Raw genomic sequence first — 25,464 nt, forward strand, 5'->3', positions numbered from 1 at the left:
AGCGACCGATCTCTGTTGTGTCGAGATAACAAAATAAATGCGTTCTTTATCACGAGACCGATCTCTGTTGTGTCGAGATAACGAAATAAATGCGTTCTTCATCACGAGAGACCGATCTCTGCTGTGTCGAGATTACGAAATAAATGCGTTCTTCATCACTAGACCGATCTCTGTTCTGTCGAGATTACAAAATAAATGCGTTCTTCATCACGAGAGACCGATCTCTGTTGTGTCGAGATAACAAAATAAATGCGTTCTTCATCACGAGAGACCGATCTCTGTTGTGTCGAGATAACGAAATAAATGCGTTCTTCATCACGAGAGACCGATCTCTGTTGTGTCGAGATAACGAAATAAATGCGATCTTCATTACCAGAGACCGATCTCTGTTGTGTCGAGATAACGAAATAAATGCGTTCTTCATCACGAGACCGATCTCTGTTGTGTCGAGATAACGAAATAAATGCGTTCTTCATCACCAGAGACCGATCTCTGTTGTGTCGAGATAATGAAATAAATGCGTTCTTTATCACGAGACCGATCTTTGTTGTGTCGAGATAACGAAATAAATGCGTTCTTTATCACGAGCGACCGATCTCTGTTGTGTCGAGATAACGAAATAAATGCGTTCTTTATCACGAGCGACCGATCTCTGTTGTGTCGAGATAACAAAATAAATGCGTTCTTTATCACGAGACCGATCTCTGTTGTGTCGAGATAACGAAATAAATGCGTTCTTTATCACGAGCGACCGATCTCTGTTGTGTCAAGATAACGAAATAAATGCGTTCTTTATCACGGGCGACCAATCTCTGTTGTGTCGAGATAATGAAATAAATGCGTTCTTTATCACGAGACCGATCTCTGTTGTGTCGAGATAACGAAATAAATGCGTTCTTTATCACGAGAGACCGATCTCTGTTGTGTCGAGATAACGAAATAAATGCGTTCTTTATCACGAGAGACCGATCTCTGTTGTGTCGAGATTACGAAATAAATGCGTTCTTCATCACGATCTCTGTTCTGTCGAGATTACAAAATAAATGCGTTCTTCATCACGAGAGACCGATCTCTGTTGTGTCGAGATAACGAAATAAATGCGTTCTTCATCACGAGAGACCGATCTCTGTTGTGTCGAGATAACGAAATAAATGCGTTCTTCATCACGAGAGACCAATCTCTGTTGTGTCGAGATAACGAAATAAATGCGATCTTCATTACCAGAGACCGATCTCTGTTGTGTCGAGATAACGAAATAAATGCGTTCTTCATCACGAGACCGATCTCTGTTGTGTCAAGATAACGAAATTAATGCGTTCTTCATCACCAGAGACCGATCTCTGTTGTGTCGAGATAATGAAATAAATGCGTTCTTTATCACGAGACCGATCTCTGTTGTGTCGAGATAACGAAATAAATGCGTTCTTTATCACGAGAGACCGATCTCTGTTGTGTCGAGATAATGAAATAAATGCGTTCTTTATCACGAGACCGATCTCTGTTGTGTCGAGATAACGAAATAAATGCGTTCTTTATCACGAGAGACCGATCTCTGTTGTGTCGAGATAACGAAATAAATGCGTTCTTTATCACGAGAGACCGATCTCTGTTGTGTCGAGATTACGAAATAAATGCGTTCTTCATCACGAGAGACCGATCTCTGTTGTGTCGAGATAACGAAATGAATGCGTTCTTTATCACGAGAGACCGATCTCTGTTGTGTCGAGATAACGAAATAAATGCTTTTTTCATCACCAGAGACCGATCTCTGTTCTGTCGAGATAACGAAATAAATGCGTTCTTCATCACCAGAGACCGATCTCTGTTGTGTCGAGATAACGAAATAAATGCGTTCTTCATCACGAGACCGATCTCTGTTCTGTCGAGATAACGAAATAAATGCGTTCTTCATCACCAGAGACCGATCTCTGTTCTGTCGAGATAACGAAATAAATGCGTTCTTCATCACGAGAGACCGATCTCTGTTCTGTCGAGATAACGAAATAAATGCGTTCTTCATCACGAGACCGATCTCTGTTCTGTCGAGATAACGAAATAAATGCGTTCTTCATCACGAGAGACCGATCTCTGTTCTGTCGAGATAACGAAATAAATGCGTTCTTCATCACGAGACCGATCTCTGTTCTGTCGAGATAACGAAATAAATGCGTTCTTCATCACGAGAGACTGATCTCTGTTGTGTCGAGATAACGAAATAAATGCTTTTTTCATCACCAGAGACCGATCTCTGTTCTGTCGAGATAACGAAATAAATGCGTTCTTCATCACCAGAGACCGATCTCTGTTGTGTCGAGATAACGAAATAAATGCGTTCTTCATCACGAGACCGATCTCTGTTCTGTCGAGATAACGAAATAAATGCGTTCTTCATCACCAGAGACCGATCTCTGTTCTGTCGAGATAACGAAATAAATGCGTTCTTCATCACGAGAGACCGATCTCTGTTCTGTCGAGATAACGAAATAAATGCGTTCTTCATCACGAGACCGATCTCTGTTCTGTCGAGATAACGAAATAAATGCGTTCTTCATCACGAGAGACCGATCTCTGTTCTGTCGAGATAACGAAATAAATGCGTTCTTCATCACGAGACCGATCTCTGTTCTGTCGAGATAACGAAATAAATGCGTTCTTCATCACGAGAGACTGATCTCTGTTCTGTCGAGATAACGAAATAAATGCGTTCTTCATCACGAGAGACCGATCTCTGTTGTGTCGAAATAACGAAATAAATGCGTTCTTCATCACGAGAGACCGATCTCTGTTGTGTCGAGATAACGAAATAAATGCGTTCTTCATCACGAGACCGATCTCTGTTGTGTCGAGATAACGAAATAAATGCGTTCTTCATCACGAGAGACCGATCTCTGTTGTGTCGAGATAACGAAATAAATGCGTTCTTCATCACGAGAGACCGATCTCTGTTGTGTCGAGATAACGAAATAAATGCGTACTTCATCACGAGACCGATCTCTGTTGTGTCGAGATAACGAAATAAATGCGTTCTTTATCACGAGAGACCGATCTCTGTTGTATCGAGATTACGAAATAAATGCGTTCTTCATCACGAGACCGATCTCTGTTCTGTCGAGATTACAAAATAAATGCGTTCTTCATCACGAGAGACCGATCTCTGTTGTGTCGAGATAACGAAATAAATGCGTTCTTCATCACGAGAGACCGATCTCTGTTGTGTCGAGATAACGAAATAAATGCGTTCTTCATCACGAGAGACCGATCTCTGTTGTGTCGAGATAACGAAATAAATGCGTTCTTTATCACGAGCGACCGATCTGTTGTGTCGAGATAACGAAATAAATGTGTTCTTTATCACGAGACCGATCTCTGTTCTGTCGAGATAACGAAATAAATGCGTTCTTCATCACGAGAGACCGATCTCTGTTCTGTCGAGATAACGAAATAAATGTGTTCTTCATCACGAGACCGATCTCTGTTCTGTCGAGATAACGAAATAAATGCGTTCTTCATCACGAGACCGATCTCTATTCTGTCGAGATAACGAAATAAATGCGTTCTTCATCACGAGAGACCGATCTCTGTTCTGTCGAGATAATGAAATAAATGCATTCTTCATCACGAGACCGATCTCTGTTCTGTCGAGATAACGAAATAAATGCGTTCTTCATCACCAGAGACCGATCTCTGTTCTGTCGAGATAACGAAATAAATGCGTTCTTTATCACGAGATAGTAGTTCACACATTCTAAAGTCTTTTTTATCTATTTATTTTAATGTGTTGTTGAGTTTCCATCCTGTCATAACATACATACATATTCAAAAATGTGGACTCCTAGCAGTGTCTATGAGCATATCTGGAATCCTTTTGTTGTTACAATACTTTTCATTTAAAAATCTCATTAATTCGAGACACATACATAACATAGTAGTATGATTTTAAAGTCTATCTTTTGACACACAGGCAGTCAGTGCAGTGAGTTAACATGAGTTAACATCACACAGAACGATAATGGTGTCATGCTAACACTCTTTAACAGACATACATGTTAGCTAACATGCAAACCTGTCTGTAAAAACACGATGATGAAATTACTTAGATGTCTTTATAAGATCGTTACAGTGTCAGTACCCGGTTCTGACAATTAGTGTTGCAAGCGGAGGCAGAGCCTGTAAACTCCAGGGTTCTCCCCAGACAATGGAATGATGGCGCAGCACCGCTATACTGCTAGCTCAGCGCCACTATACCAATTTTCAATGCTAGCTGCTTTGTAGCGGGTGTGGGTGACGAGCAAGCGTCTGTCCGTCTGTCCCCCGTCCGACGATAGCGACCAACCGTGGCCGCCTCATCCGATGATTGCGACCGTCTCTTATTTTCATTTATAATTCCTCATTTTATTACATATTAAAACATCAAATAATGATACATTTATTGTAATTTAGTCTATTTTACACTAATACTTTATTTTATTAATGCCTGTATTTATTGAACTATTAGTTAAATGCTTGATTACTATCTTAGGTGACACCTGTGGTACGTCTGTGAAAGATAGCGGAACAAAATGGCTGACAGCCATAGACATTAGACCGACCCTCAGTCGTACTCATGAACTCCAAAATACTCAATAAAAACAAAGATTTCTAACATTGATATTTGACAGGAGTTTCTGCCTTGATGAAAGACTGTGAGTTTGCTTAATTGAAGAAAATACCTTCTGCTCCTATTAAAAGCACCAAAACTCTGATTGCCAGAATATTACATTGTGAGCGACAGGAGATTCCGAATGCATTGATGTAGATTGGAAATGATGGAGGAACGACAGCGAGTTAAGAAAACTGGTGCTGTTTACTCTCCTCCACACATTTAGGCTGAAACTGAACATGGCAGCTTCTGAGGGTCAGTGGTGCTCTTGTGTTTGAAGTCTATACAGCGGAGAGTGTGAGTCTGTTTGCAAGCAGCACAACACTTCCTACTGATCTGATAGAAAACAAAAGCCAAAGCAGTCTATTTTCATGTTTTTTTTTTTATGATGTTCAAAATATTTTTATGTTCGGGAGTCTCACAGAGGACAGAAGCTACATCAGCGGTTACTTCTGGTTCTTTAAGCCTTTTTCATTTTTCTTTGAGCTCTGAGCAGACACTTCACCTCTCCTCTGTCACCGATGCTCTGTGGATTGATGGATCACCCGCTACAGAGCCTTCCTCTCCTGGCCCAAGCACCAACCAGACAATATGTCAGTCCACAAAACTTGATTACAGGAAATCGGGATTCAGTTCAGGAAGCTGTTGTCAAATTCGTCCTCATCAGCCCATTCCTCTGCCCACACTTTCAACTCCTGGCTCCTCTCGTTCTGGAGAAACGAACAATGACCATCAGCTCTCTGTGGATATATCAGCCATGTTTGATCCCCCTTGTAAAGTAAAGGTGAAAGATACTCACACTTTCCCTTCAGGATCCAGTGGCGGCTCATTTGTTCGGCTCCTCTTGGTGGTTTGTCCTTTCAACTGTCCATCACCTGCGAGATGAGAAAGCAGAGCAGTGGTAGTTTCACGTCTCTTTGTGCAGGTTTTGTGTGTCTTTGTGGAAATTTTTAGTAAATTTGTGGAGGTTTGTGTATATTTGTGGAGATTTTATGTATTTGTGGACGGTTTTTGGTAATTTGTTGAGGTTTTGACTTTCTGTGTTATTGTGGAGGTTTTTGTGTATTGTGGAAGTTTTTAGGGAATTTGTGGAGGTTTGTTGAGATTTAGTGTGTTACTTTACAAGTTTTGAGTCTCTTTGTGGAGGTTTTTACTGTATTTGTGGAAGTTTTTAGTGAATTTCTGGAAGTTTTGTGGAGTTTTTGTGAGATTTAGAGTGTATCTGTGGATGTTTTGAGTGATTCTGAGTGTATCTGTGGAAGTTTTGTGTTTATTTGTGGAGGTGTTGAGTGTATTTGTGGAAGTTTTAGGAGGATTTCTCTAAGTTTTTGATTATCTGTGGAGATTTTGTGCATTTGTGGAGATTTTGTGTATATAATGGATGTTGTTTGTTAAGTTGTGTGCAATTGTGAAGATTTTTTGTCTTTTTGGGGTGATTTTGAGTGTATTTGTGGGAATTTTGTTTTTACTTGTGGAGGTTTTAAGTCTATCTGTAAAAAGCATTTAACATGTGTATATACTGAGAGCCACAACATTAGAACAAGTGACAGGTGAAATAAGTAACACTGATCATTGTGTTCCAATGCCATGTTCGGCTGTGAAACCAGGAGTCCTAGCATTCACGTGGATGTCTCTTTGACAAACACCAGTCACCCAAACACAGCTGCAGACCAAGTAGTACCCCCTCATGGCAGCAGCACTCCTTAATAGCAGTGCCCCCACAGCAGGACAGCAACTGAAAAAACTGCTCAGAAATGACCTGTGGAACATGGGAAAGAGCTCAAAGTGTCAACCTGGCCTCCAGATTCCCCAGATCTCAAGCCAACTGAGCCTCCACTGGATGTAGTCTGAGCCAAGAACGATCCATGGGGGCCCCAACATGGATAGGAGTTGGCTCTGGCACATCCAATAGATGCTCAACTGGATTGGGATCTGGAGGATGAGGAGGCCAGTTTGACACCTTGGGTTCTTTGCCATGACGGGGTGTAGTTGGTCTGAACGGGGTTTGGGTGGGTGGTGTCTGTCAAAGAGGCTCCACAGAAATGACAGAACTCAAAGTTTCCCAGCAGAACATTTGATTGTAACAAGATGATCAATGCTCACTTCACTTGTCAGTTGTTTTAATATTTCGGCTGAACAGTGTAGATATATACATGTTAATAACTTTTAATATTTTGCATAAATTGATGTTTTAACTATATTATTCATACTTTGCACTTTGTCTAACAGCTTTAGTTATTAGTTACTTTGCAGAGTCATATAAACAAAATTAAATATTTGCTGATCAAACATATAGATTAGGTTATCCAGCATTAAAAGCAGAAAGTTGAGACATTAGAGAGGAAATGTCAGACATGCCAGTGTCATGCATTATGGAGGTCTCTTATTAAGGAATTGATTAATTGCCTGATGTCGGCATACTCATAAAGCAATTCTGTAGACAGCTGATTTTTGAGTCTCATTCTCAGGTCATCAAATGAATTCATCAGTTCATCAATTGTGTGCTGTTAACAGGACCCTTTGAGAGTCAAGTTGTTAACGGCCAGAAGACTTGTATCTTCATATACATTTTATTTCAAGATATATATTTTTTATATATGTTTTTTGTGTTTATCCAGTAACTGTAAAAACCCTCCTTGAATCCTGTGGGTTTTGAGGTGGGGCTGTTTGCCTAGCAGACAAACTAACAACTGGATTGCTGTTACTGAATTTCAGTGTCTAGAACTCTACGGTGGTTAACTGGTTGTCGTAGCTTACTGCACTGAACATTGTTTAACTAACACTGTTAGCCTGAAAAGCTTTATACCACAATGTTTCTCTAGCAAAACAACTTCCGAGACTTCGAAAAGCTTATCGAGCACTCTCTGAACATACATTTGCATGTTCAATTAGAAGGACACAGAAAAACCAACAATCGCTCAAGCTGTTTCTAACTCAGTTCGCTACACTCCTACCATGAGCATGACCACAACAGCTGCTTCCAAGCAAAAAACACGTCTCTACGTCTCTTTTGGATCCTTATTAGTGGCCTGCTGGGCATTGAGGCCGAGGGTCCTGTAACAGCTTTGTTGCACAAACTTGCAGAGAAAATGAATTCCTCCAATTTTTTTATTTCTCTTCTCACAGAAGTTCAACATTATCTTCAGGCAAAGTGTTGTAAGGGATTTGGAGAATGAGGAAGCAAGTTGGACACCTTGGGTTCTTTGCCATGAGTTAGTGTAGTTGATCTGCAACTTACACTTTCCTGTTGGGGTTGCTGCACTGCTTTACACTCTTCTCTTGGTTTGTTACACTGTTGTCCTGTTATACGCTTTCCTTTGGGGGTTGCTGCAAGGTTGTGCAGTTTGCATTCTGGGTTTAATGCAATATCTTCCACTTTCCTTGTGGGGTTTGCTGCACTGTTTTACACTTTCCTTTTGGCTCTGCTGCAATGTTGTGAAGTTTGCCTTCTGGGTTTGCTGCACTGTTATACACTTTCCTTTTGGGGTTTGCTGCACTGTTTTGCACTTTCCTGTTGGGTTTGGCACAGTGCTGTGCAGTTTGCACTCTGGGTTTGCTGCACTGTTTTACACTTTCCTGTTGGGTTTGGTGTGGTGCTATGCAGTTTGCCTTGTGGGTTTGCTGCACTGTTTTACACTTTCCTTGTGGGTCTGCTTCAGTGTTGCGCAGTTTGCATTTGGGTTTGCTGCACTGTTTTACACTTTCCTGTCAGGTTTGGTGCGGTGCTGTGCAGTTTACCTTCTACGTTTGATGCACTGTTTTACACTTTCCTATTGGGTCTGCTGCAGTGTTGTGCAGTTTGCCTACTGGCATTGCTGCACTGTTTTACACTTTCATTTTGGGGTTTCTGCACTGTTTTACACTTTCCTGTTGGGTCTGCTTCACTGTTGTGCAGTTTGCCGTCTGGGTTTACTGCACTGTTTTACACTTTGCTGTTGGGTCTGCTGCAGTGTTGTGCAGTTTGCCTTGTGGGTTTGATGCACTGTTTTATACTTTCCAGTTGGGTCTGCTTCAGTGTTGTGCAGTTTGCCTTGTGGGTTTGCTGCACTGTTTTACACTTTCCTGTTGGGTCCGCTGCAGTGTTGTGCAATTTGCCATATGACTTTGCTGCACTGTTTTAAAATTTCATGGTGGGGTTTGCTGCACTGTTTTACACTTTCCTGTTGGGTCTGCTGCAGTGTTGTGCAGTTTGCCTTCTGGGTTTACTGCACTGTTCTACACTTTCCTGTTGGGTTTGGTCCGGTGCTGTGCAGATTGGGTTCTAGGTTTGCTACACTGTTTTACACTTTCCTGTTGTGTCTGCTGCAGTGTTGTGCAGTTTGCCTACTGGGTTTACTGCACTGTTTTACACTTTCCTGTGGGTCTGCTGCAGTGTTGTGCAGTTTGCCTTCTAGGAATGCTGCACTGTTTTACACTTTCCTGTGGGTCTGCTGCAGTGTTGTGCAGTTTGCCTTCTGGGTTTGCTGCACTGTTTTACACTTTCCTGTTGGGTCTGCTTCAGTATTGTGCATTTTGCCTTCTGGGTTTGCTGCACTGTTTTACACTTTCCTTTTGGGGTTTGCTGCACTGTTGTCCTGTTGTACGCTTTCCTTTTGGGTTTGCTGCGAAAACTGCTCAGGAAAAACCCGAGGAATATGGGAAAGAGCTTAAGGTGTCAACTTGACCTCCAGATTCCCCAGATCTCCATCCAACTGAGCTTCCACTGGATGCAGTCTGAGCCAAGACCAATCCATGGGGGCCACCAACATGGATTGGAGTTGGTTCTGGCGCATCCCATAGATGCTCAACTGGATAGGGATCTGGAGAATGAGGAAGCAAGTTTGACACCTCGGGTTCTTTGCCAGGAGGGAGTGTAGTTGATCTGCAACTTACACTTTCCTTTTGGGTTTGCTGCTCTGCGTTACACTCTTCTTTGGGGTTTGTTGCACTGTTGTCCTGTTTTACGCTTTCCTTTTGGGTTTGCTGCACTGTCATACACTTTCCTGCTGGGGTTTCTGCACTGTTTTACAATTTCCTGTTGGGTCTGCTTCAGTGTTGTGCAGTTTGCCTTCTGGGTTTGCTGCACTGTTCTACACTTTCCTGTTGGGTCTGCTTCACTGTTGTGCAGTTTGCCTTCTGGGTTTACTGCACTGTTTTACACTTTCCTGTGGGTCTGCTGCAGTGTTGTGCAGTTTGCCTTCTAGGATTGCTGCACTGTTTTACACTTTCCTGTGGGTCTGCTGCAGTGTTGTGCAGTTTGCCTTCTAGGATTGCTGCACTGTTTTACACTTTCCTGTTGGGTCGGCTGCAGTGTTGTGCAGTTTGCCCTCTGGGTTTGCTGCACTGTTTTACACTTTCCTGTTGGGTTTGGTCCGGTGTTGTGCAGTTTGCCTTCTAGGATTGCTGCACTGTTTTACACTTTCCTTTTGTGTCTGCTGCAGTGTTGTGCAGTTTGCCATATGGCTTTGCTGCACGGTTTTACACTTTCATGCTGGGGATTCCTGTACTGTTTTACACTTTCCTTTTGGGGTTTTTGCACTGTTTTACACTTTCCTTTTGGGGTTTTTGCACTGTTTTACAATTTCCTGTTGGGTCTCCTGCAGTGTTTTGCAGTTTGCCTTGTGGGTTTGCTACACTGTTTTAACCTTTCCTATTGGGTCTTCTGCAGTGTTGTCCAGTTTGCCTTCTGGGTTTGCTGCACTGTTCTACATTTTCCTGTTGGGTTTGGTCCGGTGCTGTGCAGTTTGCCTTCTAGGACTGCTGCACTGTTTTACACTTTCCTGTTGGGTCTGCTTTACTGTTGTGCAGTTTGCCTTGTGGGATTGCTGCACTGTTTTACACTTTCCTGTTGGGTCTGCTGCAGTGTTGTGCAGTTTGCCTACTGGATTTGCTGCACTGTTTTACACTTTCCTGTTGGGTCTGCTTCAGTGTTGTGCAGTTTGCCTTCTGGGTTTGCTGCACTGTTTTACACTTTCCTGTTGGGTCTGCTGCAGTGTTGTGCAGTTTGCCTTGTGGGTTTCCTGCACTGTTTTACACTTTACTTTTTAGGATTCTGCACTGTTTTACACTTTCCTGTTGGGTCTGCTGCAGTGTTGTGCAGTTTGCCTTCTGGCTTTGATGCACTGTTTTACACTTTCCTGTTGGGTCTGCTTCAGTGTTGTGCAGTTTGCCTTCTGGGTTTACTGCACTGTTTTACACTTTCCTGTTGGGTCTGCTTCAGTATTGTGCATTTTGCCTTCTGGGTTTGCTGCACTGTTTTACACTTTCCTTTTGGGGTTTGCTGCACTGTTGTCCTGTTGTACGCTTTCCTTTTGGGTTTGCTGCGAAAACTGCTCAGGAAAAACCCGAGGAATATGGGAAAGAGCTTAAGGTGTCAACTTGACCTCCAGATTCCCCAGATCTCCATCCAACTGAGCTTCCACTGGATGCAGTCTGAGCCAAGACCAATCCATGGGGGCCACCAACATGGATTGGAGTTGGTTCTGGCGCATCCCATAGATCCTCAACTGGATAGGGATCTGGAGAATGAGGAAGCAAGGTTGACACCTTGGGTTCTTTGCCAGGAGGGAGTGTAGTTGATCTGCAACTTACACTTTCCTTTTGGGTTTGCTGCTCTGCTTTACACTCTTCTTTGGGGTTTGTTGCACTGTTGTCCTGTTTTACACTTTCCTTTTGGGTTTGCTGCACTGTCATACACTTTCCTGCTGGGGTTTCTGCACTGTTTTACACTTTCCTGTTGGGTCTGCCTCATTGTTGTGCAGTTTGCCTCCTGGGTTTGCTGCACTGTTCTACACTTTCCTGTTGGGTCTGCTTCACCGTTGTGCAGTTTGCCTTTTGGGATTGCTGCACTGTTTTACACTTTCCTGTTGGGTCTGCTTCAGTGTTGTGCAGTTTGCCTTCTGGGTTTGCTGCACTGTTTTACACTTTCCTGTTGGGTCTGCTGCAGTGTTGTGCAGTTTTCCTTGTGGGTTTGCTGCACTGTTTTAACCTTTCCTGTTGGGTCTGCTGCAGTGTTGTGCAGTTTGCCTTCTGGGTTTGCTGCACTGTTTTGCACTTTCCTGTTGGGTCTACTTCAGTGTTGTGCAGTTTGCCTTGTGGGTTTGCTGCACTGTTTTACACTTTCCTGTTGGGTCTGCTACAGTGTTATGCAGTGTGCCTTCTGGATTTGCTGCACTGTTTTACACTTTCCTGTTGGGTCTGCTTCAGTGTTGTGCAGTTTTCCTTGTGGGTTTCCTGCACTGTTTTACACTTTCCTTTTGAGGATTCTGCACTGTTTTACACTTTCCTGTTGGGTCTGCTGCAGTGTTGTGCAGTTTGCCTTCTGGCTTTGCTGCACTGTTTTACACTTTCCTGTTGGGTCTGCTTCAGTGTTGTGCAGTTTGCCTACTGGGTTTGCTGCACTGTTTTACACTTTCCTGTTGGGTCTGCTTCAGTATTGTGCATTTTGCCTTCTGGGTTTGCTGCACTGTTTTACACTTTCCTTTTGGGGTTTGCTGCACTGTTGTCCTGTTGTACGCTTTCCTTTTGGGTTTGCTGCGAAAACTGCTCAGGAAAAACCCGAGGAATATGGGTAAGAGCTTAAGGTGTCAACTTGACCTCCAGATTCCCCAGATCTCCATCCAACTGAGCTTCCACTGGATGCAGTCTGAGCCAAGACCAATCCATGGGGGCCACCAACATGGATTGGAGTTGGTTCTGGCGCATCCCATAGATGCTCAACTGGATAGGGATCTGGAGAATGAGGAAGCAAGGTTGACACCTTGGGTTCTTTGCCAGGAGGGAGTGTAGTTGATCTGCAACTTACACTTTCCTTTTGGGTTTGCTGCTCTGCTTTACACTCTTCTTTGGGGTTTGTTGCACTGTTGTCCTGTTTTACGCTTTCCTTTTGGGTTTGCTGCACTGTCATACACTTTCCTGCTGGGGTTTCTGCACTGTTTTACACTTTCCTGTTGGGTCTGCTTAATTGTTGTGCAGTTTGCCTCCTGGGTTTGCTGCACTGTTTTACACTTTCCTTTTGGGGTTTGCTGCACTGTTGTCCTGTTGTACGCTTTCCTTTTGGGTTTGCTGCGAAAATTGCTCAGGAAAAACCCGAGGAATATGGGAAAGAGCTTAAGGTGTCAACTTGACCTCCAGATTCCCCAGATCTCCATCCAACTGAGCTTCCACTGGATGCAGTCTGAGCCAAGACCAATCCATGGGGGCCACCAACATGGATTGGAGTTGGTTCTGGCGCATCCCATAGATGCTCAACTGGATAGGGATCTGGAGAATGAGGAAGCAAGGTTGACACCCTGGGTTTTTTGCCAGGAGGGAGTGTAGTTGATCTGCAACTTACACTTTCCTTTTGGCTTTGCTGCTCTGCTTTACACTCTTCTTTGCGGTTTGTTGCACTGTTGTCCTGTTTTACACTTTCCTTTTGGGTTTGCTGCACTGTCATACACTTTCCTGCTGGGGTTTCTGCACTGTTTTACACTTTCCTGTTGGGTCTGCTTCATTGTTGTGCAGTTTGCCTTCTGGGTTTGCTGCACTGTTCTACACTTTCCTGTTGGGTCTGCTTCACCGTTGTGCAGTTTGCCTTCTGGGATTGCTGCACTGTTTTACACTTTCCTGTTGGGTCTGCTTCAGTGTTGTGCAGTTTGCCTTCTGGGTTTGCTGCACTGTTTTACACTTTCCTGTTGGGTCTGCTGCAGTGTTGTGCAGTTTTGCTTGTGGGTTTGCTGCACTGTTTTAACCTTTCCTGTTGGGTCTGCTGCAGTGTTGTGCAGTTTGCCTTCTGGGTTTGCTGCACTGTTTTGCACTTTCCTGTTGGGTCTACTTCAGTGTTGTGCAGTTTGCCTTGTGGGTTTTTCTGCACTGTTTTACACTTTCCTGTTGGGTCTGCTACAGTGTTATGCAGTGTGCCTTCTGGATTTGCTGCACTGTTTTACACTTTCCTGTTGGGTCTGCTTCAGTGTTGTGCAGTTTGCCTTCTGGGTTTGCTGCACTGTTTTACACTTTCCTGTTGGGTCTGCTGCAGTGTTGTGCAGTTTTCCTTGTGGGTTTCCTGCACTGTTTTACACTTTCCTTTTGAGGATTCTGCACTGTTTTACACTTTCCTGTTGGGTCTGCTGCAGTGTTGTGCAGTTTGCCTTCTGGCTTTGCTGCACTGTTTTACACTTTCCTGTTGGGTCTGCTTCAGTGTTGTGCAGTTTGCCTTCTGGGTTTGCTGCACTGTTTTACACTTTCCTGTTGGGTCTGCTTCAGTATTGTGCATTTTGCCTTCTGGGTTTGCTGCACTGTTTTACACTTTCCTTTTGGGGTTTGCTGCACTGTTGTCCCGTTGTACGCTTTCCTTTTGGGTTTGCTGCGAAAACTGCTCAGGAAAAACCCGAGGAATATGGGAAAGAGCTTAAGGTGTCAACTTGACCTCCAGATTCCCCAGATCTCCATCCAACTGAGCTTCCACTGGATGCAGTCTGAGCCAAGACCAATCCATGGGGGCCACCAACATGGATTGGAGTTGGTTCTGGCGCATCCCATAGATGCTCAACTGGATAGGGATCTGGAGAATGAGGAAGCAAGGTTGACACCTTGGGTTCTTTGCCAGGAGGGAGTGTAGTTGATCTGCAACTTACACTTTCCTTTTGGGTTTGCTGCTCTGCTTTACACTCTTCTTTGGGGTTTGTTGCACTGTTGTCCTGTTTTACGCTTTCCTTTTGGGTTTGCTGCACTGTCATACACTTTCCTGCTGGGGTTTCTGCACTGTTTTACACTTTCCTGTTGGGTCTACTTAATTGTTGTGCAGTTTGCCTTCTGGGTTTGCTGCACTGTTCTACACTTTCGTGTTGGGTCTGCTTCAGTGTTGTGTAGTTTGCCTTGTGGGTTTGCTGCACTGTTTTACACTTTCCTGTTGGGTCTGCTACAGTGTTGTGCAGTTTGCCATATGACTTTGCTGCACTGTTTTACACTTTCATGCTGGGGTTTTTCTGCACTGTTTTACACTTTCCTTTTGGGGTTCCTGCGCTGTTTTACACTTTCCTGTTGGATCTGCTGCAGTATTGTGCAGTTTGCCTTGTGGGTTTGCTGCTCTGTTTTACACTTTCCTGTTGGGTCTGCTGCAGTGTTGTGCAGTTTGCCATATGGCGTTGTTGCACTGTTTTACACTTTCATGCTGGGGTTTCCTGCACTGTTTTACACTTTCCTTTAGGGGTTTTTGCACTGTTTTACAATTTCCTGTTGGGTCTGCTGCAGTGTTGTGCAGTTTGCCTTCTGGATTTGCTGCACTGTTTTACACTTTCCTGTTGGGTCTGCTTCAGTGTTGTGCAGTTTGCCTTCTGGGTTTGCTGCACTGTTCTACACTTTCCTGTTGGGTCTGCTTCACCGTTGTGCAGTTTGCCTTGTGGGATTGATGCACTGTTTTACACTTTCCTGTTGGGTCTGCTTCAGTGTTGTGCAGTTTGCCTTCTGGGTTTGCTGCACTGTTTTACACTTTCCTGTTGGGTCTGCTGCAGTGTTGTGCAGTTTTCCTTGTGGGTTTGCTGCACTGTTTTAACCTTTCCTGTTGGGTCTGCTTCAGTGTTGTGCAGTTTGCCTTCTGGGTTTGCTGCACTGTTTTGCACTTTCCTGTTGGGTCTACTTCAGTGTTGTGCAGTTTGCCTTGTGGGTTTGCTGCACTGTTTCACACTTTCCTGTTGGGTCTGCTACAGTGTTATGCAGTGTGCCTTCTGGATTTGCTGCACTGTTTTACACTTTCCTGTTGGGTCTGCTTCAGTGTTGTGCAGTTTGCCTTCTGGGTTTGCTGCACTGTTTTACACTTTCCTGTTGGGTCTGCTGCAGTGTTGTGCAGTTTTCCTTGTGGGTTTCCTGCACTGTTTTACACTTTCCTTTTGAGGATTCTGCACTGTTTTACACTTTCCTGTTGGGTCTAATGCAGTGTTGTGCAGTTTGCCTTCTGGCTTTGCTGCACTGTTTTACACTTTCCTGTTGGGTCTGCTTCAGTGTTGTGCAGTTTGCCTTCTGGGTTTGCTGCACTGTTTTACACTTTCCTGTTGGGTCTGCTTCAGTATTGTGCATTTTGCCTTCTGGGTTTGCTGCACTGTTTTACACTTTCCTTTTGGGGTTTGCTGCACTGTTGTCCTGTTGTACGCTTTCCTTTTGGGTTTGCTGCGAAAACTGCTCAGGAAAAACCCGAGGAATATGGGAAAGAGCTTAAGGTGTCAACTTGACCTCCAGATTCCCCAGATCTCCATCCAACTGAGCTTCCACTGGATGCAGTCTGAGCCAAGACCAATCCATGGGGGCCACCAACATGGATTGGAGTTGGTTCTGGCGCATCCCATAGATGCTCAACTGGATAGGGATCTGGAGAATGAGGAAGCAAGGTTGACACCTTGGGTTTTTTGCCAGGAGGGAGTGTAGTTGATCTGCAACTTACACTTTCCTTTTGGCTTTGCTGCTCTGCTTTACACTCTTTCTGTTGGACGTGTTTGTGGTTGCACTGGTTGTCCTGTTTTTTACACTTTAATGCTGGGGTTTTTTTTTGATGTTTTCTTTTCTTTTTGGGGTGCCTGCGCTGTTTTACCTCCCTGGTTGGTTTGCTGCACAGTCATGAGCAGCTTTGCCTGCTGGGGTTTCTGCACTGTTTTACACTTTCCTGTTGGGTCTGCTGCAGTGTTGTGCAGTTTGCCATATGGGTTTGCTGCACTGTTGTACACTTTCATGCTGGGGATTCCTGTACTGTTTCACACTTTCCTTTTGGGGTTTTTGCACTGTTTTACAATTTCCTGTTGGGTCTCCTGCAGTGTTTTGCAGTTCGCCTTGTGGGTTTGCTACACTGTTTTAACCTTTCCTGTTGGGTCTGCTGCAGTGTTGTGCAGTTTGCCTTCTGGGTTTGCTACACTGTTTTAAACTTTCCTGTTCGGTTTGCTTCAGTGTTGTGCAGTTTTCCTTGTGGGTTTGCTGCACTGTTTTACACTTTCCTGTTGGGTCTGCTGCAGTATTGTGCAGTTTGCCTTCTGGGTTTGCTGCACTGTTTTACACTTTCCTGTTGGGTCTGCTGCAGTGTTGTGCAGTTTGCGGTGTGGGTTTGCTTCACTGTTTTACACTTTCCTATTGGGTCTGCTGCAGTGTTGTGCAGTTTGCCATATGGGTTTGTTGCACTGTTTTACACTTTCCTGTTGGGTCTGCTGCAGTGTTATGCAGTTTGCCTTCTGGGTTTGCTGCACTGTTTTACACTTTCCTGTTGGGTCTGCTTCAGTGTTGTGCAGTTTGCCTTCTGGGTTTGCTGCACTGTTTTACACTTTCCTGTTGGGTCTGCTTCAGTGTTGTGCACTTTGTCTTCTGGGTTTGTTGCACTGTTTTACACTTTGCTGTTGGGTCAGCTGCAGTGTTGTGCAGTTTGCCATATGGCTTTGCTGCACTGTTTTACACTTTCCTGTTGGGTCTGCTCCAGTGTTTTGCAGTTTGCCTACTGGCTTTGGTGCACTGTTTTACACATTCCTTTTGGGATTTCTGCACTCTTACACTTTCCTATTGGGTCTGCTGCAATGTCATACACTTTCCTTTTGGGGTTTCTGCACTGTTTTACACTTTCCTGTTGGGTCTGCTGCAGTATTGTGCAGATTGCCTTCTGGGTTTGCTGCACTGTTTTACATTTTCCTTTTGGGATTTCTGCACTGTTTTACACTTTCTTGTTGGGTCTGCTGCAGTATTGTGCAGATTGCCTACTGGGTTTGCTGCACTGTTTTACACTTTCCTTTTGGGGTTTCTGCACTGTTTTACACTTTCCTAGTCATATTTATTATTTATTAATAACAATAGACTACCCGTACCATTTATAATTAGACTGTTGTTTTCACGATGCTTACCTTTTTCATTATTTCGTTTATTTTTCATTCTGATTCTGATCACTTACTTACTGTACTGTACTCATTCATGTATACATACAACAATCCACCACAAGATTAAAACTAATGACAGGTGAAATAAATAACACTGATCATTGTGTTCCAATGCCATGTTCGGCTGTGAAACCATGAGTCCTAGCACTCTTGCGGATGTCTCTTTGACAAACACCAATCACCCAAACACAGCTGCAAACCAAGTATGCCCCCACATGGCAGCAGCACTCCTTGGTGGCAGTGCCCCCCCCGCAGGACTATGCGCCTGCAACGCTGCAAAAACTGCTAACCCTAGATATAGATGTTAAATAAACTATTATTATATATTTATGTAATATATAAATAAGATCAAATAAATGCAGCCGCTCTAAACAGACATACAGCTTATAGTATTTATTTATTTCTTTAACAAGACAAACAGAAAAAGAGGGAGAGAGACTAGTGTCCCACCAGTGACACTGCACTGGCTTCTGCCAACCAAAACTGTCGCTATTCAATGACCTGTGAGTGAGACTCGACTGTCGTCTAGAATCATTTACCGATCCTAGAGTATTAATGAACAGCAACTGAAAAATCTCACACTTTCTGCCTTTAATTTTTGCACCTCCATTGCACTGACCTTGTTGGACCAGGTGTCTCTCCTGTCCTGGGCCGAGCACCAACCATACACACTGTCAGTCCACAAAACTCCATTACAGGAAATCAGGATTCAGTTCAGGAAACCATCGTCCAACTCGTCCTCAGCAGCCTGTTCCTCTGCCCACGCTTTCAGCTCCTGGCTGCTCTAGTTCTAGAGAAACGAACAGTTACCATTAGTACTCTGCCGATATATCAGCCATGTTTGATCCCCCTCGTAAAGGACAGGTGAAAGATACTCACACTTTTCCTTCAGGCTCCTGTGGCGGCCCCTCTCCATTATTTGGCTCGTCTTGTTTATCTTGGTGATACGTCCTGTCAACCGTCCATCACCTGCAAGATGAGAAAGAAGAGCAGTGGTAGTTTCACGTCTCTTTGTGCAGGTTTTGTGCGTATTTGTGCATTTTTTGGGGGGGTGAATTTGTGGAGGTTTGAGTATATTTGTGGAGGTTTGGTGTGTATTTGTGGACATTCTTTCGTGAATTTGTGGAGGTTTGTAGAGGTTTTCTGTGTCACTGTGGGGGTTTTGTGTGTCATTGTGGAGGTTTTGTGTCTATTTTGTGACTTTGTGAAGTTCTGTGGAGTTTTTTGTGTATTTATGGTTATTTTGTGTGTCATTATGATTAAGTTTTTTAGTCTTTTTTTGGGAGATTTTGAGTGTATTTGTGGAAGGTTAGTGTTTATTTATGGAGATTTTGAGTATATTTGTGGAAGTTTAGTGTTTATTTATGGAGATTTTGAGTGTATTTGTGGAAGTTTTGTGTTTATTTACGGAGATTTTGAGTGTATTTGTGGACGTTTTGTGTTTATTTATGGAGATTTTGAGTGTATTTGTGGAAGTTTTGTGTTTATTTATGGAGATTTTGAGTGTATTTGTGGAAGTTTTGTGTTTATTTGTGGAGATTTTGAGTGTATTTGTGGAAGTTTAGTCTTTATTTGTGGAGGTTTTGTGTGTATTTGTGGAAGGTTAGTGTTTATTTATGGAGATTTTGAGTATATTTGTGGAAGTTTAGTGTTTATTTATGGAGATTTTGAGTGTATTTGTGGAAGTTTTGTGTTTATTTACAGAGATTTTGAGTGTATTTGTGGACGTTTTGTGTTTATTTATGGAGATTTTGAGTGTATTTGTGGAAGTTTTGTGTTTATTTATGGAGATTTTGAGTGTATTTGTGGAAGTTTTGTGTTTATTTGTGGAGATTTTGAGTGTATTTGTGGAAGTTTAGTCTTTATTTGTGGAGGTTTTGTGTGTATTTGTGGAAGTTTTGTGTTTATTTGTGGAGATTTTAAGTGTATTTGTGGAAATTTAGTGTTTATTTGTGGAGTTTTTGAGTGTATTTGTGGAAATTTAGTGTTTATTTGTGGAGGTTTTGAGTGTATTTGTGGAACTTCTGTGTTTATTTGTGGAGATTTTGAGTGTATTTGTGGAAGTTTTGTGTTTATTTGTGGAGATTTTGAGTGCATTTGTGGAAGTTTAATGTTTATTTGTGGAGGTTTTGAGTGTGTTTGTGGAAGTTTTGTGTTTATTTGTGGAGATTTTGAGTGTATTTGTGGAAGTTCAATGTTTATTTGTGGAGGTTTTGAGTGTATTTGTAAAAAGCATTTAACGTGTATACACTGAGAGCCACTACATTAGAACCAGTGACATGTGAAATAAATAACATTGATCATTGTGTTCCAACGCCATGTTCGGCTGTGAAACCACGAGTCCTAGCACTCATGCGGATGTCTCTTTGACAAACACCAATCACCCAAACACAGCTGCAAACCAAGTACGCCCCCACATGGCAGCAGCACTCCTTGGTGGCAGTGCCCCCCCTGCAGGACAATGCGCCTGCAACGCTGCAAAAACTGCTCAGAAATGACCTGAGGAACGTGGGAAAGAGCTCAAAGTGTCAACCTGGCCTCCAGATTCCCCAGATCTCAATTCAACTGAGCTTCCACTGGATGCAGTCTGAGCCAAGAACAATCCATGGGGGCCCCAACATGGATGGGAGTTGGTTCTGGTGCATCCCGTGGATGCTCAACTGGATTGGGATCTGGAGGATGAGGAGGCCAGTTTGACACCTTGGGTTCTTTGCCATGACGGGGTGTAGTTGGTCTGAACGGGGTTTGGGTGGGTGGTGTCTGTCAAAGAGGCTCCACAGTAATGACAGAACTCAAAGTTTCCAAGCAGAACATTTGATTGTAACAAGATGATCAATGCTCACTTCACTTGTCAGTTGTTTTAATGTTTCGGCTGAACAGTGTAGATATACACGTTCATTACTTTTAATATTTTGCATAAATTGATTTTTTAACTATACTATTCATACTGTTACTGCACTTTGTCTAACAGCTTTAGTTACTACTTACTTTGCAGATTCATATAATCAAAATTAAATATTTGCTGATCAAACACTATATATTATTACAGATCAAGTTATGTAGCATTAAAAGCAGAAAGTTGAGACCTTAGAGAGGAAATGTCAGACATGCCAGTGTCATGCATTATGGAGGTCTCTTATTAATCAATTGATTAATTGCCTGATGTCGGCATAATACTCATGAAGCAATTCTGTAGAAAGACAGCTGATTTTTGAGTCTCATTCTCAGGTCGTCAAACAACGCACTTTGTGGGCTATTACACTTTCCTGCTGGGGTTTCTGCACTGTTTTACACTTTCCTGTTGGGTCTGCTTCAGTGTTGTGCAGTTTGCCTTCTGGGTTTGCTGCACTGTTCTACACTTTCCTGTTGGGTTTGGTCTGGTGCTGTGCAGTTTGCCTTCTGGGATTGCTGCACTGTTTTACACTTTCCTGTTGGGTCTGCTGCAGTGTTGTGCAGTTTGCCATATGGCTTTGCTGCACTGTTTTACACTTTCATGCTGGGGTTTCCTGCACTGTTTTACGCTTTCCTTTTGGAGTTTTTGCGCTGTTTTACAATTTCCTGTTTGGTCTCCTGCAGTGTTGTGCAGTTTGCCTTCTGGGTTTGCTGCACTGTTTTACACTTTCCTGTTGGATCTGCTGCAGTGTTGTGCAGTTTGCCATATGGCTTTGCTGCACTGTTTTACACTTTCATGCTGGGGTTTCTGCACTGTTTTACACTTTCCTCTTGGGTCTGCTGCAGTGTTGTGCAGTTTGCCTTCTGGGTTTACTGCACTGTTTTACACTTTCATGCTGGGGTTTCTGCACTGTTTTACACTTTCCTGTTGGGTCTGCTGCAATGTCATACACTTTCCTTTTGGGGTTTCTGCACTGTTTTACACTTTCCTGTTGGGTTTTCTTCAGTGTTGTGCAGTTTGCCTTGTGGGTTTGCTGCACTGTTTAACACTTTCCTGTTGGGATTGTTGCATTGTTGTCCTGTTGTACGCTTTCCTTTTCGGTTTGCTGCACAGTTTTAAACCGCCAGTATTCAACAATTTGTTAATGAGAGACAACTATTCTCCAGATGCATAGTCATATTTATTATTTATTAATAACAATAGACTACCCGTACCATTTATAATTAGACTGTTGTTTTCACGATGCTTACCTTTTTTTTCTTCATTATTTCATTTATTTTTTATTCTGATTCTGATCACTTACTTACTGTACTATACTCATTCATGTATACATACAACAATCCACCACAAGATTAAAACTAATGACAGGTGAAATAAATAACATTGATCATTGTGTTCCAATGCCATGTTCGGCTGTGAAACCATGAGTCCTAGCACTCATGCAGATGTCTCTTTGACAAACACCAATCACCCAAACACAGCTGCAAACCAAGTACGCCCCCACATGGCAGCAGCACTCCTTGGTGGCAGTGCCCCCCCCCCTGCAGGACAATGCGCCTGCAACGCTGCAAAAACTGCTCAGATATGACCTGAGGAACTTGGGAAAGAGCTCAAAGTGTCAACCTGGCCTCCAGATTCCCCAGATCTCAATCCAACTGAGCTTCCACTGGATGCAGTCTGAGCCAAGAACAATCCATGGGGGCCCCAACATGGATGGGAGTTGGTTCTGGCGCATCCCGTGGATGCTCAACTGGATTGGGATCTGGAGGATGAGGAGGCCAGATTGACACCTTGGGTTCTTTGCCATGACGGGGTGTAGTTGGTCTGAACGGGGTTTGGGTGGGTGGTGTCTGTCAAAGAGGCTCCACAGAAATGACAGAACTCAAAGTTTCCCAGCAGAACATTTGATTGTAACAAGATGATCAATGCTCACTTCACTTGTCAGTTGTTTTAATGTTGTGGCTGAACAGATATACATGTTAAATACATGCAGGCGTACTAAACAGACATACTGTCTATATTTCCTCTCAGTAAACAAAACTCATTTAACAAGTTGAACTGAAAACAAGGCCAGTTGCCTACAATACAGCACTTAGTAAAACCCATTTAAAATACTACTTTTACTTCCTCCATTAATTTCCCATTGAAGTAACTTATATATTGCTTTTTTGCAAATTTGTTTGCCGTTTTTTTTAACAAGACAAACAGAAAAAGAGGGAGAGAGACTAGTGTCCCAACAGTGACACTGTAGTGGCTTCTGCCAACTCAAACTGTCAGTATTCAACAACTTGTGAATGAGACTCGACTATCCTCTTGATTAATTTATTGATCCTAGAGTAATATTAGTATAATAGTATTAATGAACAGCAACTGACAAATCTCACACTTTCAGCCTTTAATGTTGGCACCTCCATTGCACTGACCTTGTTGGACCAGGTGTCTCTCCTCTCCGTGTCTGCTCACCATACAGGTCAGAGCTGTTCCACTTGAAGCTGAAGACAAGTCCCACTGTTTACCTAGAGAGAGGAGGAAGTACTTTAATATAACTATGACAACATATGTGCGCGTGTGTGTGCGTTTATATGTATATATGCTAATCGTAACAGAAAAAAAGACGTAATCAGATTAAAGACGCTTCCAGGAAAAACGGGATTTCTTACAGGATTATAATTTTATAATAAAGAATAATATAGCAGTCTGTAACCATGTGCATGACAACACTTCACAAGTCTCACATCCCTCTGCACTGTAAAATCTACCATAATCTGATTTAATAAATGTGTTTTGGTAAACCAAATGTATTACATTACATCATATGATTTTAAAGACTATCTTTTGAAACACAAGAGAGTCAGTGCACTGATTTTAACAACGCATTAAACTAGAACTGAGACAAACACACTGATTCCATTCTGTGTAGACTACAATGAGGCTGATATTGTGTGTCTAAAACAACAGATGGAGCCTGTTAGCTACCTGCGCTGTACTCAGATATTCGGCTGTAATGATGCTAGTATCAACAAGTGAACATTACACAGCAGGATAATGGCGTCCTGCTAACACTCTCCAACAGACACACACGTTAGCTAACATGCAAACCTGTCTGTAAAAACACAACGATGAAACGACTCAGAAGTCTTTATAAGCTCGTTACAGTGTCAATACCTGGTTCATGTGTCCTTACCCCTAAGTAAAGGCAGCTGAGTTGCTGCTAACATGTTTCCCAAACCATGCAGTGCATCTCCAAAAGTCAGCTAGCTAACATAGCATAACATAACCACTCACTTACACTGACCAGCAAACCTTAGCTAACCAGCTTTCATGCCGTTCAAAATAATTAATACATGTCAAAAAACTTAAAGCCGACTTTACCAAAACTAGCGACTTGTTTTTACATAGTGACCTACATTTAATTAACTGTGCATTATTCATGTAATAAACACGCAGCGATAAAATGGCAAAACCACAATAGAGGTCTGGTGCACGGAGCAAAACATAATGCCTATGGGCGATATAATCGGATGGTGTTTGAGGATTATGTTCCAGCCGAATTTACCTCAACAATTAAGAGTTAAATGAGACTTCTTCAAAAACAAATCTCAGGGACATGAGAGGCAGGCTGGCTCCCTTTTAACCCGCACATAAGAATCACTTACTGAGCTTACACAACGCATGAAGCTAGTTACTATATGGAGCTGGCTGATATATAAATGAACATTACCTGGGTTTATTACCAGAAATCCGTAAATAATAACTGATCTGTACACCTCCCACACAGACATGAATTCACCTATACTGAGCAGTTAACTGTACACATAAAGCAGATTGGTACATAACAGTTAACTCACTGTGTTCATGTCCTCAGAGAAGAGCTGCTCCAAACAGACTGACGATCATTCAGGGGGTGATTTAAACAACAAAGAGTTTTGGAGGGAAATGCACTACTTTCGCGCGGGAAACGAGTGAGACCGCCCCTTTCGGTGCGCACCTTCCGCATTCCTTAGAGAGGCTGTGGGCGGGACTTATTTTGCTGGTTTACCTGTATCTAACCAGAGCGTGGGATTAAAGGGGAATTGTTTAGCTCATTTGGCAAAACAGGTGTCCCTTGATCATGAGACTTACTTTTGCCTTGGGTTCAAATCCAGGATTGAGGACCTATGTTTGTATATTGTTTACTGTAATTTCTCAATCTGTCTTGTCAATAGAGGGCACAATATGAATAAACCAAATATTAATAGAACCAACACAGATAAACAATTGTAAATAGGATTTAAAAAGGTCACTTTTTTATTGATATTTCATTTCTTTGTTATTATTCTAATACTAACAGAATGTAATCAAATTACATTACTTAATATTAATATTGTAATTGGGTGAATTCAGGTCATTCTGACACCTCAGCTCAAGTGTTATTGATTTCTGTTCTGTACTTTTACCATAATATTAATTCAATTAAATGTGAATCATGACTTCATGGGGGTGTAGTTGTACATATTATGTGAGAATCTATTTGTTACCTTTTTATTATCTTGTTTATTTTGTACCGTTGTTATTGTTTATTGTTAAATTAAACTGTCCTTAGGCTGCTGTGACACACAAATATCCAAGTTTGCAGGATCAATAAAGGAATTCTGATTCTGATTCTGAGTCATTCATGATCTATGGGATTTTCATGAGGAGGTCAGTGATGTAATATTCTGATCAGTCATAAATAACAAATGTTTCTAATATTTTGTCACATTATGTCTGTGTTGGGGCTGGCACATGAGAGCGGCCTAAATTGCACTAACAAAAGAAAGTGCATCGACCCTAATGTCCAGTAGGTGGTGCCAGCTTGACACAGTCCCCCCCCAGGTTTGATAGGTCCAATTTCCCATTTTCTGAGAGCGCACCTGAATGCATCGTCAGTTTCGCATAGACCAGATGAATGGAGCAACTGTGTGCCCGTTTTAACATTAAATTGAACCACACCCCTATCTGTAATTACATTTTAGATGGCCATAATAACATTTCTCCTCGTCAAAATTTGTATCTCACTTGTCAGAATGGTAATTAAAGATATCCGCAATCACATT

General features: G+C 42.6%; 2 long non-coding RNA genes across 2 annotated transcripts; both read right to left on the reverse strand.

The window, feature by feature from the left end:
* Positions 1 to 4,991: 4,991 nt before the first annotated feature.
* Positions 4,992 to 18,172, reverse strand: LOC119023118. Its single transcript, XR_005076167.1, has 3 exons — positions 18,116 to 18,172; positions 5,439 to 5,514; positions 4,992 to 5,349 (listed from the first exon to the last, which is right to left on the reverse strand). It is a non-coding gene; the product is annotated as an uncharacterized LOC119023118 (long non-coding RNA).
* A 55-nt stretch (positions 18,173 to 18,227) lies between these two features.
* LOC119023458 lies at positions 18,228 to 24,341 on the reverse strand. The gene is made up of 4 exons (XR_005076267.1): positions 24,238 to 24,341; positions 22,813 to 22,905; positions 18,376 to 18,465; positions 18,228 to 18,286 (listed from the first exon to the last, which is right to left on the reverse strand). It is a non-coding gene; the product is annotated as an uncharacterized LOC119023458 (long non-coding RNA).
* Between the last annotated feature and the right edge of the window lie 1,123 nt (positions 24,342 to 25,464).

This window comes from Acanthopagrus latus, chromosome 7 (genome assembly GCF_904848185.1).
Source record: "Acanthopagrus latus isolate v.2019 chromosome 7, fAcaLat1.1, whole genome shotgun sequence".
Classification (NCBI taxonomy): domain Eukaryota; kingdom Metazoa; phylum Chordata; class Actinopteri; order Spariformes; family Sparidae; genus Acanthopagrus; species Acanthopagrus latus.